General features: G+C 39.0%; 1 protein-coding gene across 1 annotated transcript in view; it reads right to left on the bottom strand.

Moving 5' to 3' along the window:
* TENM2 (teneurin transmembrane protein 2) overlaps positions 1-18,812 on the bottom strand; it is a 744,328-nt gene that overhangs the window by 551,350 nt on the left and 174,166 nt on the right. Inside the window, exon 5 of the mRNA XM_069029269.1 lies at positions 4,506-4,611. The gene's annotated coding sequence lies outside the window, so the exon portion shown is untranslated. The remainder of the gene's footprint in view (positions 1-4,505; positions 4,612-18,812) is intronic.

The raw sequence follows: 18,812 nt of genomic DNA, 5'->3' as shown, positions 1-18,812 counted from the left end.
CACCCTTTCACCCACAGTCTCATATTCCCATAGAAGGCAAAAGAGGAGTTTTCTTTTTAAAATGAGTATGACATATATTAAAGCTTGCCCTTTGTGAGAAAAATCAAAGGTCAAAGCTCAAGTATTTTTTTCCCCACAGAGCCTTTTTCACACAGAGGTTCATATCCTACTCAAGTTTATAAAAAATATATTAATTATACAATGTCCTTTTTCACACAATACCTCATATACCACCGAAGTATTTGAAGAATATATGAATTACGGAATGTCATGGCACAGAATGCAGATTACTGTTAACAAAATTTGTACCTGACTGCAAGAGTATTCTTACAAAATAGCAAATATTATCAGCATCTATTTGTCAACTCTCAACTTTGTATGCTACATAGTAGTCAGTTAATAAAAAAACCGAAAACCCACAAACCAAACAGCAGGACTTCAAATATCCAGTTATCTTTTCCAGTACATTTTTACTTGATCTTTAGTGATAATTTGGTATTTTTATATAGTTAGTTTTTTCACTACATCCTTCTCAGTCTGAACACTTATATCTAGAGTCCATTAAAATGTTCTAAGATACAGTAATTTATTTTTTTAATTATCCTAGACTTACTACTCTGCTTGAATTATTCCCATATTCCATACATCTGACAGAGGCCTGAATTTATCCATAGTAATATTCAATTCCTCATCTGCTCATGTAGTTCTTGAGAAATGGCAGTGCTTCATTTCCTCCTATCAAATCTTGTGTCTTAGAGAATGCTGCCAAATAAATTTCTCTCCCAACAAATATATTTGCAGTGCTAAGGCCAACGTGTGGGCATATGTCCTGATAAATTTAAAACCACTCCTAAAAGTAGATAGGTTAAGCCCCATTAATATTCTCCTGAACTTCATAACAAAGACAAAAATGTAAAGAAATGGTACTTGGTGCTATGGCATAATTTTCAAAAGCATGGCAACACTTTAATTCTACTTCTGTAATTACCACATTACAGTGACTTATTTTAACTGCATATATGTCCCTGCTCTTTCATCATGCTTAATTTTTGCTGATAATTCCAGGACAGTGTCCATTTTTCTGTATTTATTTAAAAAATAAAATTAAAACAATTTTCTGATGCATTGTTTCTTATTTGGGATACGGACTTCAGGTATGGGGCAAGGAATGGGAGGACAACACTGTAGCAATGCTGATTTATTGGTTAGTTTATAATTTAGAGCAATTCAAGTAAGTTTTATTTACACAGGATGGTAATCTGCCTTTGCTGCCAAAAGAGTTACTCAGGAGAAAAATCAATAGCAGAAGTTGCATTGGTTTTGTGGCTCCATTTCTGAGTGCTACTATTTTAACTTATCAAGCTCTAGCTGTGAGTTTGCTGCTTAAGAAATAAAAGATACAAATACTCAAGAACACATTATTTGTAAACTTTTTTCCCTTTAAAAATCGTTGCAAACTAATAAATCCAACATGGTAGAGGCATCCAAGTCTGACAGTGAAAAGAGGGCTTCTTCAGCTATTTGTTCAAGTAGTTTTGACTATTCATACCAATGGGAATTTACAGCAGGTTTTCAAACCATACAGAATATGCTCTTTTATACAGAGTGGCAGCACTAAAATTGAAAAAAATTTTGAATCCTCCAAACCCAGAACTAAGAGCACAGAAGCTGGCATGATGAACAGGCTGTTTTCTTCCAAATCCCACAGAAAAAGGGAATTTACTGTCAAGTTGCATAAAGCTAAGAAACTGAGTCCTCCCTTGAGGATAAGTCCAGAAGGGTTTTGTTCAAGAAGTTAAACTTGTTTTTTTCTCTAAGGTAGTTACTTTCTAAAGGCTTTGATCCACCATGATGGGATGATAGCAGCCTTTGTTGAAAAGAAAGGAAGTTTTAAAAACAGCAAACCTAACAAATATGCTGAAATATTGATGTCACAGCCATGACCTCTGAAGAACACAGAGGATGCTGGAGAAGGACAATGGAGAGAAATGAGTCTCGATAGTTCTTTGGGAACTGATGGTGAGTCTTTGACAGAGCATAAAGAACAAAAGGCAGAAACAGGCAGTGCTGAAGGGCTGGGCAAACCACACAAAAGGGTTTCCACTAAATGGGAAGTTACCAGCACTTCCTCATCACACCAGAAAATCCACAGGAACACAAGTTTAAGGAGTGCAATAAAGAACAGACAGTACCAGCTCAAAAATGTAAAGTCAACAATGGAACCTACAGCAGGCTGAAAACAAGTGATGCCACTGGCACCTGGGACAGAACCCAGGGCAAATCCCCAACCCCAAACCTGCAGCTAAAGAAAACTCACATGGTACGTAAAGACAGAACATCCCCCAAAACCCTAAAGCCCCAAAATGAAACCCCAGATCAGCTGATGTATCACACTGTGTGTGATCTCGTAGTGCTGGTGTTCCTCCCCTGTCCTTGGGCTCTGAGAGGAGCCCTCTCGGAGCTGGAGGAACAGCTGCAGATCCTCTAAGGCAAACACTTCAAACGCAGAGCAAACTGCCCCAGACATATGATGGGGAGCAATGAGAAAAGCTTTTTCTTCAGGCCCTGAAAATCCTTCCTGGCCTCAGTATTCTCTAGAGCAATGAAAATAAGTAATGTACAGGATCTAGCCACCATTTTAAAAGTTTAAGAAGGCACATTCTCAACCTCAATTACTGCAGGGAATTATGAATTTGATTTCACGTTCAGCTTTGCTACTGACCTACTGTCTGACCCTGGGAGATCACTTGGTTGTTGGAACCTAATGCTTGCTGTTATTTTAAAAAACAGACAGCAAAAACAAACAAACCAAAATTAGAGCAGGGGATTTTGGGATCGAGCTATCAGGTGTTTTCAAATTTTCACCAAGGACCTACTTCTGCAACCTTTCCCTGACAAACTGCTGTTGAGATACACAGCAAAAGTGAGAGCTTCTGGACCAGTATTTTTTATCACTTAATGTTTTTTCTCCTGGAACTTGGTGTGGGAAGTTCAATCTGTTCCTTAACTATTTGAAGATGGGCTATGAAGATCCCTTAAACACATGAATTTATACACAGAGCATATACAAATAACTTATACATAGACTATGTAGATACATTTATAACAGTCAAAATAGATTTCAGGAATCCCCTATTTCATTTTTCTAATTATACAGAACTGACAGAAAACTGTCATGAAACTTAGACTCATAAAACAATAAAAATAAATTTTAAAACCTCCAGAATCCCACCAGATTTGCTTTCTCAGTATAAAGCATTATTTATATTGAAGTATCTTGTTTTTCTCATTTTCATTTTCTTGCACTACATAAATTTTGAAAATTTAAGAGTTCAGGCCCTTAGAGGTATTTACTTTGTAAGCATAGAGCATGGATCTCAATGGCCTAAAGACTGAACAAGTATGGTCCTGCAGTCAGAAATTAACCTTCCAGCAGAAAACATGTAATGACAACCAAATGACCCATTGCAAACAATGCAGAAGAATGTGCTGATTTTTTTCAGCGTGAATAAAAGAATTCCCTCAGAATTTGGTGCTTGCCATATCTAAACCCCACAATTTTGCCATGCTTTTCAAGACAAGTGAAACAATTTAAAATGCTATATTAAACTAACTCCAAATGAGAGACTTATTTTACAAAAGACACAATCTAGAAGTAGCTTCCTGTGAAATACTGCCACTGAATTTAATGACTCGAGTATGAATTCTCAGGTGTATCACCAAAAATTATACTCAGTAAAATTAAAATCCAAAAGAAAAGAAAAAAAAATTTTTTTAAGTAAGTTTGGTTTGGTTTTGTCTTATTTCCTTATGGGAATCTATCAACCAAAGGTTATGTTTCCTTCACTCTTCAGCCACTTCTAAGCAGGACAGCCCATTTCCACTGCTGGACACACCAGGATAAGTGTGGCACTTTAATTACCTGAACTCCCAGAGCATATGTACAACGGTAATTAAATTGTAGGGTGTCTTGTGAGCATTCTGACCAGCAGTTAGAGACACCACCAAAGGGCAGATAATGGGAAAGTTTCTTCTCTTTGTCTTTTCTCTGCACAGCCTATATGCTCTATACACAGACACAGAACTTCATGGTATGTAGCCAATCCTACAGACTATGTATTTGTTGTGTTCAGAATCTGAACAAAAGCCTCATTTGAGTGAAGAAAAATTGCCTTTGATGCCAGGAGCAATAAACTCCTAACATCCTCATTTGATCCTGAATTTGTCAGAATGAGCAAGTCCAGCAAATGAACATGCAGGTAGATAGGAAAAAGGCACATTTCTTTTAGTGAGGCCTTCTGAGGTAATTCAGTTGGGCTGGAAAAGACTGAAGTAGATGCTTTAAAGGAAAGTGCTGAGACAAATTGCTTTCCTCTGCAAAAACACTTTCCTGCAGAGATCTTCCCAGGCACTTTTCAAGCATAGATGGAACCATTTTGGTCGACAATATAAACACATCTCTGAGCAAAACAGTACCAAAACTCAAGTTGTGAGTACTCACTGACCGGGAGGTCGGCAGTGCTCAGTCTTGCAGTCGTTAGGGGTCGTGTCTTTAGCTCATCAGGTGAGAGGGAATTCTTACTGCAGTGGGCAGTGAAAAGCAAGAAGGATCTGTCAGAAAGAAAAAAGTATAACTTTCAGAAAAAAAAAAATCTGTAAAATACTAACAGTAAGCAAAGGCTTTAACAGTGTTTTAGTACTCATCTTTTACAGTTTTTAACTGCCAAAAGGACCCCACAATCTAACAACACCAGGATGTAAGAAATAGACCTTCTATATTCCTCTTTCCTTATGCCTCCTATTTTCCCCCTACTCCCTGTCCCAAATGCAGACACTCAAGCAGAGATTGCTTAGTAATTTAATTTTTACACTAGTAAATTAGAAGGGACCACATCTCCTCTACTCAGTTCAAAAGAACAAAAAGACACAATGATCTTAAACAGCATTCCTCAAAACTTTTGCATCAAGACACTTTTCCCACTAAGCATTTTTATTACAAAAATGTTTAAATTAAAATACTCTTAGATGTCACCACTTCACAGACCGTTTGTTGCTTTTTCTGTCAATTTATTCTTGTCTTTCTCAGTACGCAATACCTTCTAACACCTGTTGATTCCCATATTTTCTTCAGAGTTTCTATTAGCCACAGAAGTATTTTTGGAAAAACAAATATTACTTACTATGTCCATAGCCTCAGCAATTTCTGCCCGGTCAATGAAATGATCTGGGCAGGGCCAAAACCATTTGTAAGATGACTTTGATAAAAATATATGTTTCACATTGCATCATGAAACTGAACAGTAAGAAATAATGGTGAAGAAGTAGTTGGTCATTCTGCCAAAGAAATTCAAATAGTTGATGGAGCCCACTCAAAAAAATACAAAATCCTCACAGGCTGGAGGGGGGAACAGACATGTTAACCATCAATATTAGAGTCAAATGTTTCATAAGTATGTACAAAAATCTATTAAGCCAAGCTAATGCTTTTCACTGTTACACATGAAACTTTTAAGCTACTTTCTTTTCACACTGAGAGCATTTAACACTGCTTTATCCACAGCTTTCACTGAATTTAAATTAATGGTACTTATTTTTGGTTAAAAAAGAAGCTTGATGTACTAGCACTGCTTAACTGCTGAGGTTTATCTCCCTGGAAATGAATAGGCATAATTGTATTTCAGGCCAACAGCTTTCCATAAAGCATCAATTATTTGAATAAGACAAAGAATTTGATACACATTGTACATTAGTATAATGTAAAATCTTTATGGCCAGAATCCTGGCATAAGATTTTCTAAGAATATGAATCAAGGTGAAAAAAACCCCCAGTGCTTTTAATGAGCAAATGTGAAAGCTGAAATACAGATAACCTGACTAATTAGGGTTTGGGATGCAGTCTTTACTTTCATAATCTCCTTATTTTCACTACTATGCTTACTTTCTTTTATGCAATCCTATCAACCTATGCCTAAGTGCAAATTACACTTCTAATACCCACCTCCTGCTTTGGTAATTCTGTGCCTTTTACAGTATTTGCTTGTAATTGTTAATTCTTTTATACCTTCCCTGTTTGTATATCACTGTTTCAGGAGCTGCTGGATTTGAACAGCAAGATCCATAAGAATAGTGTTGGGTTACAGAGATACAAACACTGATAAACTACCAAGAAAAAGAGCAAGTCATTTGTGAGAGCTAAGATCTACCTCATAAGAAAACACCTTTACACCTCAGGAAAGCCTACCTCACTCAGGCTTTTAGAACTGATCACGGGGAGCTGTTGATTAACAAAAGGACACGCGGCTACTTTGCGACTCAAGTTGAGAAGTATTTTGGCTTTGAAAGCCAAACCAGAGCCCACGGTGCCCGTGCTCAGGCCTCTGCTATGGCCCAGCTCCTGCTCCCCCAGGAGGGGACAGGTCCAGCCCAGCCCCCTGCCCAGGCACCGCCAGCCTGTCACCCTCACTGTGCTGCTGGAGTCACCTCTTCTCATGGAGCAACGCATAGGGAAGAGACAAGATCATACAAAAATGACTTTAAAAATAAGGCTAAAGTAAGTACAGAGCTTTTCAAACTCATAGAAGATGTAAAAGCATATGACACTGTAAAAAAAGAACAGTAGAGCTACATTCTCAATTTTTCCTCTGTCCTGTTTTACATGTGGGAGGTCCAAAGAAAGATTAAACTGTCTAGCTATAACAGAATTTAAAAAACAAAAAACCAAAAAAACCACAAAACCCAAACAAGCCAAACAAAAAAACCCCCATCATAAATGCATGTAGTAAATTAATTAACAAAAATAAAAACAGGTTTCATGTTTCATTACAGGGTTTTCAATTAAGTATTTGTTACCAAAACTGACTAAAAGTACAATCTGACAAGTTCTAATATTTATTTTGCCTTGAAGTGCCTTTCTGTAAGAGAGCAGGGGGAAAGTGTTTGTAAACATCTACCAGTATTTACAAACAAGCCAAACCAAGCAAGAAAAGAAGCAAAGCCAAAGGGAATGAAGTTGCTCCTTTCAGGCATCTCTTACAATACTACTGGATACTTTTAAAATAATTTTGGCAGGTACTACACAAGCAGTATAGAGTGCACTGTTTCTCAGAAGAGAAGTCACAGTGGCCACACCACTGCAGCAGTTTGCCCATTTCCATAATGCCTCTCCACAGCAGTGCCAATGAGGCACAGTGAGCATTAAAAACTGCAGGGCTGCCTGTCTGCACCAGTGCCACGCTCAGGTCTGTGCTGCCATTCACATCCCAGCTACTCCAGCAGTGCTAGGAGCCACAGCAGCAGGGCATGGAGCAGCAGTACAAAGAGGGTTAAATAAATGGAAGGCAGGGTTGTAAATTATTTGGAGTGTCATTGGAAGAACTGATATAAAAACCCATGAATTTGCTATGTGCTGCAAGATCTGGTCCTTTAGAGTAATCTGCCAGGACTGCCAAGATGGTATCTATGAGCATCCAGACACTTAAAAACTTTGAGAGAGGATTTGGCACACTTGATGCTGTTCCATGTCTTGCCCTTGGTAATGATTAATTAATGAGTCGTGTTTCTTAGATGAAGGTTATAGATTACACATACAGTAATGACAGAAATTAAATATCACAGCTGCAAGTATATAAAAGCCAGGGAACACCAAAATCTACATAACACAGACAACTTGTCCTGGTTGGTACACACCCTATGTTGTATTTTATTAGTAGTATTTTTAATTTTACTTTTTTTAGTCAGTAGATGATTTAGCACAAGGTACTGAGAGCATCACTAAATCAATTTCCTGCTCGTTTTTGACACTGCTGGCCCCAGGCCAGGGAGCCTCCCCGACTCGGCCCCCGCTGCCGCTCAGCACCAACCCCTCCCTGCTCATCACTCCCCAGAGGACACTACTGCGCTTTAACTGACTGAGATCTTGGCACAAGAAGATGAAAGAAGTGTCTGTGAATACCACGTGCCAAATTTTCCTTGCACTTCACGTTATACAGCACTTTGCATGTAACAGGACAGATCTGGGTGCCTTCAGTGCAAGCTCAGAGGGATAAGCATTTTTACATGCCCGGTAAATAAGGGACAAGTACACATTTACTGGCCATGCCACAGCCTGCTTAAGCAGGAATCTATCACCATGCAGGCACCTGGGGGACACAGCAATTCCAGTTCCCCTCTCTCCTCAAGGCTGCAGCCACAGGAACACATCAGTAGCAGTCACCAGCTTTGTGTTCAGGCTGAAGAGGCAGCACTGCTCCCAGCACCAAGTCGCTTCTTACCTCAGCAGCCAGCTGGGCAATACCTGCCCTCCTCTGAGCCAGCACAGGACTGATGGGTTACTCAATGAGCCTGGCTGGGCACCTCACCAAAATATTCCTGTTTCTTATGTCTCCTCCTGCCACGGTTTAGGCTGCATCAGTTCCTCACTTTGGCTCCATGTATTGCCAGGTGAGGAGGCAGTGCCAGCACATGGGACAGGAGTGGGAACGCACAGGAATGTCCTGATCAGGTGCTGACAGCTGATAGCAGAACTGTAGTGTGAGACAACACAAACCATTTGCATTATATTATATCCCCCTCCTGAACAACCTGCTTCATGGACTGCACCCCAGCAAAACAAATCCACAGCACTGATCTTACAAACACCACCCTACGTGACTTCCCAAGACTGAATTGTTCTTAGACTGCATCTGATCAAAGCACTGCACCAATGGTTCTTAAGAAAATATATCATCATGCAACTTCACCCAAAGGCCAGGACAAATTCAAATTAAAGATCTGTGTTTTGGCCATTAAGTCCTTGACTTTTCTCACTGCTCCACCCCCACACAAATATCTCTTTTTCTTTGGCAACTTGAATAATTGCCTTGCAATGTAGCCAGCATTTCAATAAAGACAGAGGGATGCTTGCAGAGAGATTACTTGAAAGAAAAACTGGTACGCAGTATTCAAAAAACAAATCTAGTACTTTCACATCAACTCACTTCATATGCACAGAGCACACTTTATATTCAATGTATAGCGTATTCATCCTCCAGAAACCTAAATAAATTAATGATTTATAAAATTCTGAACATTCCAACAAACTAGGGAATATCTAGAATTTCTATTCAGTTAATATTTAACATAAATGCCAATTACTTGAAGTGATACTGATCACAACACAGCACCCTTGACAAATTGGAGTAAAACTTTCAAAATATGTTTTTCCTCTTCCTGACATCAATACATATAATGATCACAACATAGCACCCTTGACAAATTGGAGTAAAACTTTCAAAATATGTTTTTCCTCATCCTGACATCAATACATATAATGGAAATCAGGTTTATGAGCTGTAGGCCAAACTTGAAAGTAAAAATATTTCTTCTTCCTATTAGCCAGCAAAAGATACGAGATAGAGTGGTGAATTAGTAGATGGAAATTAACTGAATTCTGGGTAATGAAAAATAATAATAATAAAGCTTTTAACAGCCATGAAATCATAAACATAAGTTTTTTCAATATATTACAGCTGTAGAACAAAAAAAGAAATGAAATTACAAAAAGGAAGAAATCATGGATTTCTCAAGTATGTAAGTTTTGTACTTCATAACTGACATATTTCCAAATGTCTAGATTAAAAACAGCATCATTTTTTCTAACGAATATTAGTACTAGCTGAAGACAACACTTTATATTTTCAAGAGAAATATTGGATAAAGTTGGCAAGAATGGGAATGCAGTCTTTGATAGTAACAGATAAAAAAAGATCATGGCCAAAGTCTAATATCACTACTTTCAAGAGGCAGAGAGCAAAAATTGCAGCTGAATCATAGCAGAATAAAAACCCCAATATACCAGTGAAGTAACTCTGTAACATCTTCAGAGACACAGCAACCTTAATCCAAATAAAAAGCAAAGCAGGAAAAATAAAAAACATACCAGTCTGACATGCCTACTGAAATACGCAACCCTGAGACCAGGAGGAAAGAATGCAGAAGCTGAAGGGAAGCACTATGGTCATCCAAACATAAAGGAGACCATGATTTCACAAAGAAATTAAAAGTGCTACAAAAGAATAACAGTAAAAGTTGGTGTTTAACAAGCAACAGCTGTAGGAAGAAGCCTCTGCACCACACAAATCAGAACACAAATAAAGCAAAATCGTGCTCAGTGAAAAACTGCATCATTTACCACCACTGCTGGGTGGTTCATCCATGGTCTATATCTAGTTACAAACCAGAGCTTTGGATGGATTACAACCCCTGGATAACAAACTTCAAAGACTCTGTCCTGTTCAAGGGTGTCAGGAGGTCCTAAAACTGCAAGAGGAAGAACCTGAAAGAAAAAGACACAAACATCTCTAGAGGAGAAATGACTAAACTAAGTATTTTCCTGCATATTTAAAAAAAAGACAAAATCTGAAAGGTTGTTGTGGTTTTTTTCCCCCCCCAGAACAGGTACAGTGTGTATTTAACACCTACAAATAATATTTCTTGTTTACTAACAAAACAAAGGACTGAAACAGCATCAGGTAAACAGGAAACATCTATCAATAATTTGGAGAGTAAACAAGAGACCAACAATGAAGAATTCATTCATTTCTCAAGAGGAAAAAAAAGGTGTTGGAAGGAGGAAGGAAAATGTCTGAGTGAGATGCATGAAAGGCACTCTGGTGTTGGGCAGGAGAGCAGCACAAAACATCTGGGGCTGTGCACACCACAGCTGGTGACCCAGTAAGGCCCCAGGCCGTACAACCAACGAGAAAACCACTCTCTCTCGATACTGAGTTTTGGGTTAGATTTTCTTTTTAAGTAGCTCAACTAACCAAAACTCTAATCAGTGTCTCCACAGAGTACAGACCACAGCATAAATCTCAGCAAATACTGAAAGGTGCAAAGTCTTTGTATCCACGCACACATAAACACCACAACTCACAGTGCCTCCACTGAATCCAGGGGATTCAAAGAAGTGATAGAAACAAACAGCCAAGTAGATAATAACCAGAAAAATTAGTCAGGAGCTTTGCTTGTAAGCCTGAAAATAAATACAACTGTATTTACCATTACTTTACACTGAGTTTCCAATTTAAAAGGATAAAATAAAATGGAGAAAACAATAAAACATACAGTGAAAATGCCAGAGTATCATGAACTTCCAGAATTACTGCAGAGCTTCAAAGATGGGCATCATGGTAACCACAACCAAAGAGCAAGAGACAGTAATTTAAGGTGAAAACATCAGGAGAGGGAACAGACAAGGTGGGTGATCTCACTAGGCCAAACACAGCTCACCTGAGGATGAAAGGAACAAGGGCTACCAGAAAGCGAAGGGAATATCATCAGGGCAGGGAGAAGAGCTGTCTCTATCAGCCCTTTAGTGCTGCTAGGAGCAGCAGCTGGACAACATCTGAGGTGGATCTGCAGCCTTGAATCGTAAAACACCCTGCAAGTCAAGTCCTTCCTTACATTGCACCAGACACTAAGGCAGAGGCACCTGAAGCAGCCTCAAGCATTGGAAAGCATTCTTTAGGGGGGATAAAGGAAATGAAACTCTGCACCCATTCACAGCACCATCACCAGGCACCACTGAAACACAAGTGTAACTGGGTCTGGATATAAGCAAAGCTTAATATTCCACTGAATGAAGAACTCTTCCAGCAGTATTTTATGAAAAATCAATAGTAATTGCAATTCCAACCACTGTCTTTGGATAAGCATTATTATTTACAGGCTTACTGAGATAAGCAGTATATTGTCTCTTTAAAAGGGATGAATAAAGTTACATCAGGAGAGTCTCTCTCTCATTCAGATATATAATTGTGTGTATGTATAAATACACATTCCCTTCTCTATATGAAGGGCAGCTAAACTGAGCTGCTGCAGACACGTGCACTTGAAAATGCCTCTGGCTTTGTGCAATCTTGCACAGGAGCATATTCTATAAGCTCTCCAGACCAGCACAGCACCACCACCGTGATTCAGCCCTTTATATTAAATGGTCTAAGTCCTGGCATGCTTTGATTAGATCTGAAGAGAAGCAGCAATACATCAGCCACCACCTTCCCCTCCCCTGCCTGGGCACTTCCGAAGAAAAGATTCCCTCCCAAAGCCCCAGGGCAGCATCACCTCTCCCCACCCGGCAGAGCACTGAAAACAGCAGCACGGCAAACACCACAATGCACTGAATTTACTTCCCTTTGACCAAAGCCCACCACTCTGAAGAAAGGACACCACAGAGAAAGCTGCAAGGCATGTTATCCTGACCTTCCTGACTCTTTTCATATGAGAACCAGGAGACAAACAGAACTAGCAGTAGTCTGGTTCAAAATTCTTTTTTCCCCCCTTCTTTCTTCTCTCCTTAAAAAAGATGGTTCTTTAGGCAGCAAATGCACATTTGCTAGGGAATGCTGCGGAGGCCACAGGTTTACAAGGATTTAAGCAATGGCAAGAAAGCTCCTCAGAGAGCCCCACTGAGGCTTCCCAAGCAGCCAAGGCCACATCCAGCTCCAAAAGTCCCCAGACCAAAAGGGCTGCAAGCCTGGGAAAGCCTAAGTGGCATTTCAATTATGATTGCCTCTTGGTACTGTCCCCAGGCATCCACTTGCGGCCATCGATCTCAGCCAGTGCAGCCTATCCTATTTCTAGTTCCTTCTGGCATCCAACTCTGGACAGAGACAGACAACAATGATTTGGCAGATCACTAACACCTCATTTTGATAATGCCTTCTGCACTGGCAAATGAAGACAAGAAGTCATATTTTCGTCTTTCCCCAAGATGTTAATACAACCCCAGAATATTGTTGGTACATCAGGCACTACGTATTTCCTAATTTATTTAGGTGGTACGATTCAAAGACACAGAATCAAACCACAGCACTAAAAAAGAGGCATTATGAGATCTTAATCCCCTTCAGTAAACAGCAAATAAAAAACCAAACAAACAAACAAATAAAAAAAAAAAACAAAACCAACCAAAAAACCACCAACCAAACAGAAAACCCCACCAATAAAAAGCCCTGCAACATTCAGTTGTTTTTTGCCCTTTCATGTTTTCAGTAGATTCCCTTTCTTCAACTACAAACTGCAGATACTCTGTTTTAAAAAGTGTCACAAACACCACGTTTTCCAGAACTGTTTCACCTGTGAATGTATTCTCTGCCAGAGAATACATTAGTCACCCATTAACAGAAACAGCTGCAAGATCAGCACAGCACGTTGGTGCTGATACATTGCTGCTAATGAGCATAAACTGCACTTTACACTGCACTGTATTGTTAGGAAGTGCAGAAAACTAGGAGCTTTTCATTCCTCTATATTTATCCATATTTGAAATATCTAAATATGGTCTGAAACTGCCTTTATTCCCCCTACTGTAACTTGTGTTCTCATATAACTTAGTGTAATGAAATTTTCCCCTCTTTAAGTGCAGCTCTGATAAAACGGTGACATAAGAACACACGGTTGGTTAATTCGTGACACAAAATAAAAGGCCAACTGAGTGGCAAGCCAGAGCTGTCATTGGAAATTAGGGCATAAGACAACCCTAATGTGATCTGAAATGCAGATTTATATTAGGTCTCATTAAAGCAGTTTAGAGAAATTCTTACTTCTTTTCATCGGGTCTTTTTATCTAATTACTTTTACAGAATGATGTATATAAATACATAAAGTCTTTTGAAATCATAAAATATTTTAGTATTACATTTCTTCAGCTATGCAAGAGAAAAGGCAAGAGCCTTCACAGTTAATTAAAAATTAAAACCCCTCAAAATTATGATAAAAAAATCTGGCCTATGTATTGGATATTTCTTCCAAAATGATCTCAAAATAAGTAGTACCAAATATTCAGGGAAGTAAGCAGCACTTTTCCAGTTGTCTTTCAGATAAGGGTTCTTTATCATAAAACTACAGTCCACATACTTTTACAAATTGTAGTTTTAAGATGGATTTACTTTGTCTGTGTAGGTTCTGTTTATTTTGTCTTCATCTCTTACAGTACCTGTCAACTCCTCAGCTTAGGCCCTTGATACAACACAGCAATAAAACACACCATGTGTAAATGCTTATGGTTTATCCACAGTCCCTCATTTATAACTATGTTTGTTCATTAATCCCTAAAGAGCAACATGCACCTTCTTCAGCAGCATCCAACTACTGACTGTAGTTTATTTGTTTGCAAAACATTTATTTTCAGTATGTTTATATGGTAACTATTGCAATCTAAAATTTTTTTTCATTCAAAAAAAGTATTTCTCAAGATACTTGTTTTGTTTGTTTTGGTTTTTTTGGCTGGTAAGTTTCTTGTTTGGTTTTTTTTTAATAAGCCTTTGGGAAAGTAACACAAAGAGCAAATTTGATATCCACCAGGAGATTTGGTGTAATTCTTCTTCTCCCAGCCATCTCTATCACTCTGCATTGAGCAAACAGAACAATTTTAAAACCTGCAGGTGTTTTCATTAAACACATATTGATAAAAAGTACTGTACATGTTTTCCTTTTCACAAAACAGAAAAGACTCAATGCACCAATGAGCTTAAAGACCTCACTTAAGAGTACTGGTATTTGAATACTGAATAGCACCTAAGTGAGCATAAATACACTCAGATAGGATTTTCAAGTATTAAAAGCTAAGACAGGGAATCTATACATAGCCACTGAATAAAGCAGAGCTTAAAAGGACACCGATTGCTCCTGGCTTTGCTAACTTAATAACAGGCAAGAAGTTTGAATGGTTTCCCCTTTACAATGAAAAACCTGTAATGCCCATACATACAAGGGCAGCTCAACTTCTAGATAATAAACCCCTAGAAAAGGCAACTAGTACCTAAATTTCAAAGTATGGAATTTCAAGTCGCCTTTTGAAAAATATTTGGATTAGAAAGAATACCGTGACTAGCACGTAGGTGTTCAGAAATTCAAACAAATACTGCTGGTGAAAAAAAAAAAAAAAAAAGGTGATATACAAAGTACAAAACTTTATGAACAGAGGGGCTGACCATTTGTAACATGACAAAAAAAAATTCCAACATGGTGCCTTATGTAGCTCTGGCTACCAAAATCTGCCAGAAGAACCACACACACCTGGAGGGAGGGTGCACCTGCACAGAACCCACTGACAGGACAAGGAGCAGCAGGCACAGACACCACCTAAACGCTGCTTTCCAGCACAGGTGTCCCAACACTGGCACTGGTCACTCAGAGGGGCTGTGGTGTCTCCATCTGTGGAGACCCTGTGGAGATATTCCAAACCCAACTGGATGCATCCTGAGCAACCTGCTCTGGTACACTCTGCTTGAGCAGGGAGCCAGACCAGAATTCCAGAGGGACTCTGGAAGCACAAGGAACTGGTAGCTAAAACTTCCAGCTAAAACTTTCAGCATTCATCTTCCACTTTTGATTTTGGTACACCTAAAGGCAATCACTTCATACTGTCCTCAAGTGCAAGATCTACAAGATAAGTTGCATACATGCTCTTAAAAAATAACAAGGAGCTAAACTCTCCTTTCCTAATCTGTGCTTGCTTTCTATCCAGTTAACAACATCACTGGTAACCACTTGCACTTGACTTGCAAAACAAGAGGTAAGACAGAAAAAGAGCAACAGTTCAACAAAAATAAACCAAAATTAGTCTCACAAAGACCGATCACCAGAACAAGGAGTAGGGAATAAAGACACACTTTTAATATCTGCTGGTGCATTTCTAAGAAATTTAACAGAAGGCAGGCTCCTTGAAGATATTAAATTCCCCTGAGCGCTGGGAAAATCTGTCAGGTAGTAAAACAAGGGGCTTGAATTATCCTCCCCTCTGAGATATCTGAGGCTAATAACTTGGCTACCTGAGCAGCTCCCACCGGGCACCCCAGGCACCCAGGGCACTGCTGATGGTGACAGGGCAGGAGGAACCTGAGGAAGGTACTGCAGAAAGGTTACAGGATAGAGAGAAACAGGAACTGGCATTACTGCAGGGCAAAAAGGACAAAGGGAAGATCACATGAAATATGGGCAAATAGAAACTAGTAAAGCCTTCTGGTGGGAGGCTTGCTGAGTGGATCGGGGAAAAAGGACAGAAACCTGCAGGCAGTGAAGCTTCATTAGTTTCACTTATCACAGAACAATTTGTTTTTAGGAGAGTATTTTGGTTTGTTTGTTGTTTGCCTTACAAGGATGAACAGGTGTCTTAATATACTCTGCATGTGGAGTAACAGAGGAACAGCCAATACCAAGAGCACTCTGTTCAGGCTCAATTTATAAATGGAAAAGTGATTCTGCATTCAACAGGAAGGATAAAAATGGTATCCTGCTGTTCACAGTGGGAGACAGAATTTAAATATCCCGTAACATAATTTGGTACATCACCACATGTCAGGCTTGACTATCCTCATTTACACCAGTAAGCTCTTACACAAGAACAAATCTTTTCTATCCAAGACAGTAACTTCTGATCTACACCAGGGCAAATGAAAGAGCATGAGGTGCTTCTTATCCTAATATAATTTGTCGTCTCCTGTTAAATGCATTAATGGCAGATGCAATCATCTGTTAGTATTGTATTACAAGACAACAATATCGGCACTGGACTGGAAGGGGAAATAGATTGTGATTTGTTGTTAAGTAACTTACACCATCACCCACAAAAATCAGTTAGCTGGCTGTAGTGTTCTCCAATTTCAGTTGCTTTTCAATTAAAAGAATAAATCAAATCACAACTAAAAAGAAATTAGAAGCATCACATTGGGGAAAAAAGTTTTTCAAGGATTGTTTTAACATCCACCATTATGCTCAATTTTAGATGATACAAGGTCACAACAAAGGTATCATTTCTTTCAGTAAAGTCACACCTTAAACAATATGGGGAACATGTTTTTTCTCCTCCAGTTCCCAAATTCTTCCACTGTACAACAGTGTTTGGCCACAGAGAGTTTGTAGAAGACATTGCCAACAAAGCACCAATCACGACAGAAATACCCCTTGCCTAAAGGGTTCTCATTAACGCTTAAAAGAAAAAAAATCCCATTTCTAATCAAAGAGAGTCCGTTCTGCGGGATTTGGATGCCAGCTCGGCGCACATTCCCATTCCCAGTTTGAAGTGCCCTCTGCTGGCCCCGCGCTCACCGGACACGCGTCCAGATGCCTTCGCTCGCACATTGTGTGTCACTTTTTAACAGGAAACTTCACTACAAGATGGCATACAGACTCCTTCAAAGACACCTAACTTAATTGCTGAAAGTTGTTTTCCTTTTTAAGTCTACAGAATCTGCGTAAGGGAAAGTTACAAAGGGGGTTTAAACTTTGCAGCAAGAATTGAAGGTTGGTTGGCTTGGCTCAGATGCTCTAATTCTGTGGATGTGTCACAGGCAGATTAAATGAACAAGAGAATGACCAAACAGGTGGACTGATGCTAAGGTACACCAAGAGAGCAGGTAGATACAAAGATAAAATAGAAGATTAAATGTATAGGAACAGACTGCAGAGGAGATTGAGCAAGGAGATTCAAGAAGAGAGAGCATACAGAAATCCATCCATGAAATAAGCAAGCTATTTTCACTTTGGCTAAATTAGATTGAACTTAACTAGGACGATGAAATCAAATTTCTCCACACCATTTCTCTGGTCGAGAGGTGGGTAGGTGACACTTCTGAACCTTCTCTAAATCTACAGACACCTATAGACTCAAGAGCTGCTTCCTTTGATTCCCTTATGCTTTACAGCAATCCAGTTCTTCAGAAGCTCAGCAGGGTAACAGGAGACTGGTCTATCTTTGAGGAAGGAGGACAGCTTCAGCCAAAGAATATTAGTTATGGAAGCAGCAATAAACTCCTAAGAGATACCTGCCTGGACCTGAGAAAGAGCAAATTACTCCCCAGCTGCTCCATCTTTTCCTGCTCTTACCTTGCCATTTAGATCCTTTAAGAGAAAAACACACAGAGAAAAAAAAATTTTTTTCTTTCCATTAAAGACTACAAGCCAAAAATGGGAGGGGAGGTTTAGGGCTGGGTGTTTCCCTAACAGAGATGAGCAACAGGACTGAGGCAGTAAGAAGGATCGGTAATAAAAACCACAATTAAAACTTAAAATTGATCTCAAGCTGCCCCTATAAATCTTTCATTATTCCTACCATTAGCATTAGTTAGACTTCTATAATAAAACAAATACCATCCTTGAAAGGGCAGGTAGAGAAATCAGCTTTCATGCTTGCTAACCAAAAGACCTGATAAAGGATACTAAGCATTAAGATGCATCCAGATCATTAAGCCTTTGTCTTCAAAGAATTTTCATCATTTTCCAGTTACTTTTCATAGAAATTTTGGAAGCATCTTAAAAAACATTTTGTTCTCTTCACGTTAACATAAACTGCAAGCACTGGAAAAAACTAACTTCCTATGTTTTGCTAAATCTAAAGCAATTTGAGGACTTCTAAGATTAATCTTCTATCATCAATTAAAGGGGGAGGAACAATCACGAAAATACAGTCACTGGCATTCAACCACATGCCAACAGTTGCAAGTTTTCTGGAATAGAAACTTATTTCACCATCTGATGCAACTGTATGATAAATCCATTTTTTAAAAGTGCAGTCCATTTCATAGCCATAAAGACAAAGGTGAGCTTATACCTATATAGCTAAATTACCTTGAAATAATTAAAAGATGAATTCATTTTTCTGCTCAATTTAGGCATGCTCATAACAAAAATACTCATTTGAGTTCTGCTTTTCTAGCAATAGGTGGCACTGTCAAATATCACTTGCATAAGAATCCCTTGTGCACCATATCATTCAATAGTCAAGTGGAACATCTGCAGGGAAATGTGGCTAAAGTTATTTTCCTTTCTGCTTC

Source organism: Aphelocoma coerulescens, chromosome 13 (genome assembly GCF_041296385.1).
Source record: "Aphelocoma coerulescens isolate FSJ_1873_10779 chromosome 13, UR_Acoe_1.0, whole genome shotgun sequence".
NCBI classification, from domain to species: Eukaryota; Metazoa; Chordata; class Aves; order Passeriformes; family Corvidae; genus Aphelocoma; species Aphelocoma coerulescens.
Note: the sequence above shows the minus strand (reverse complement) of the source record. Positions and strands in the feature narration are given on the sequence as shown.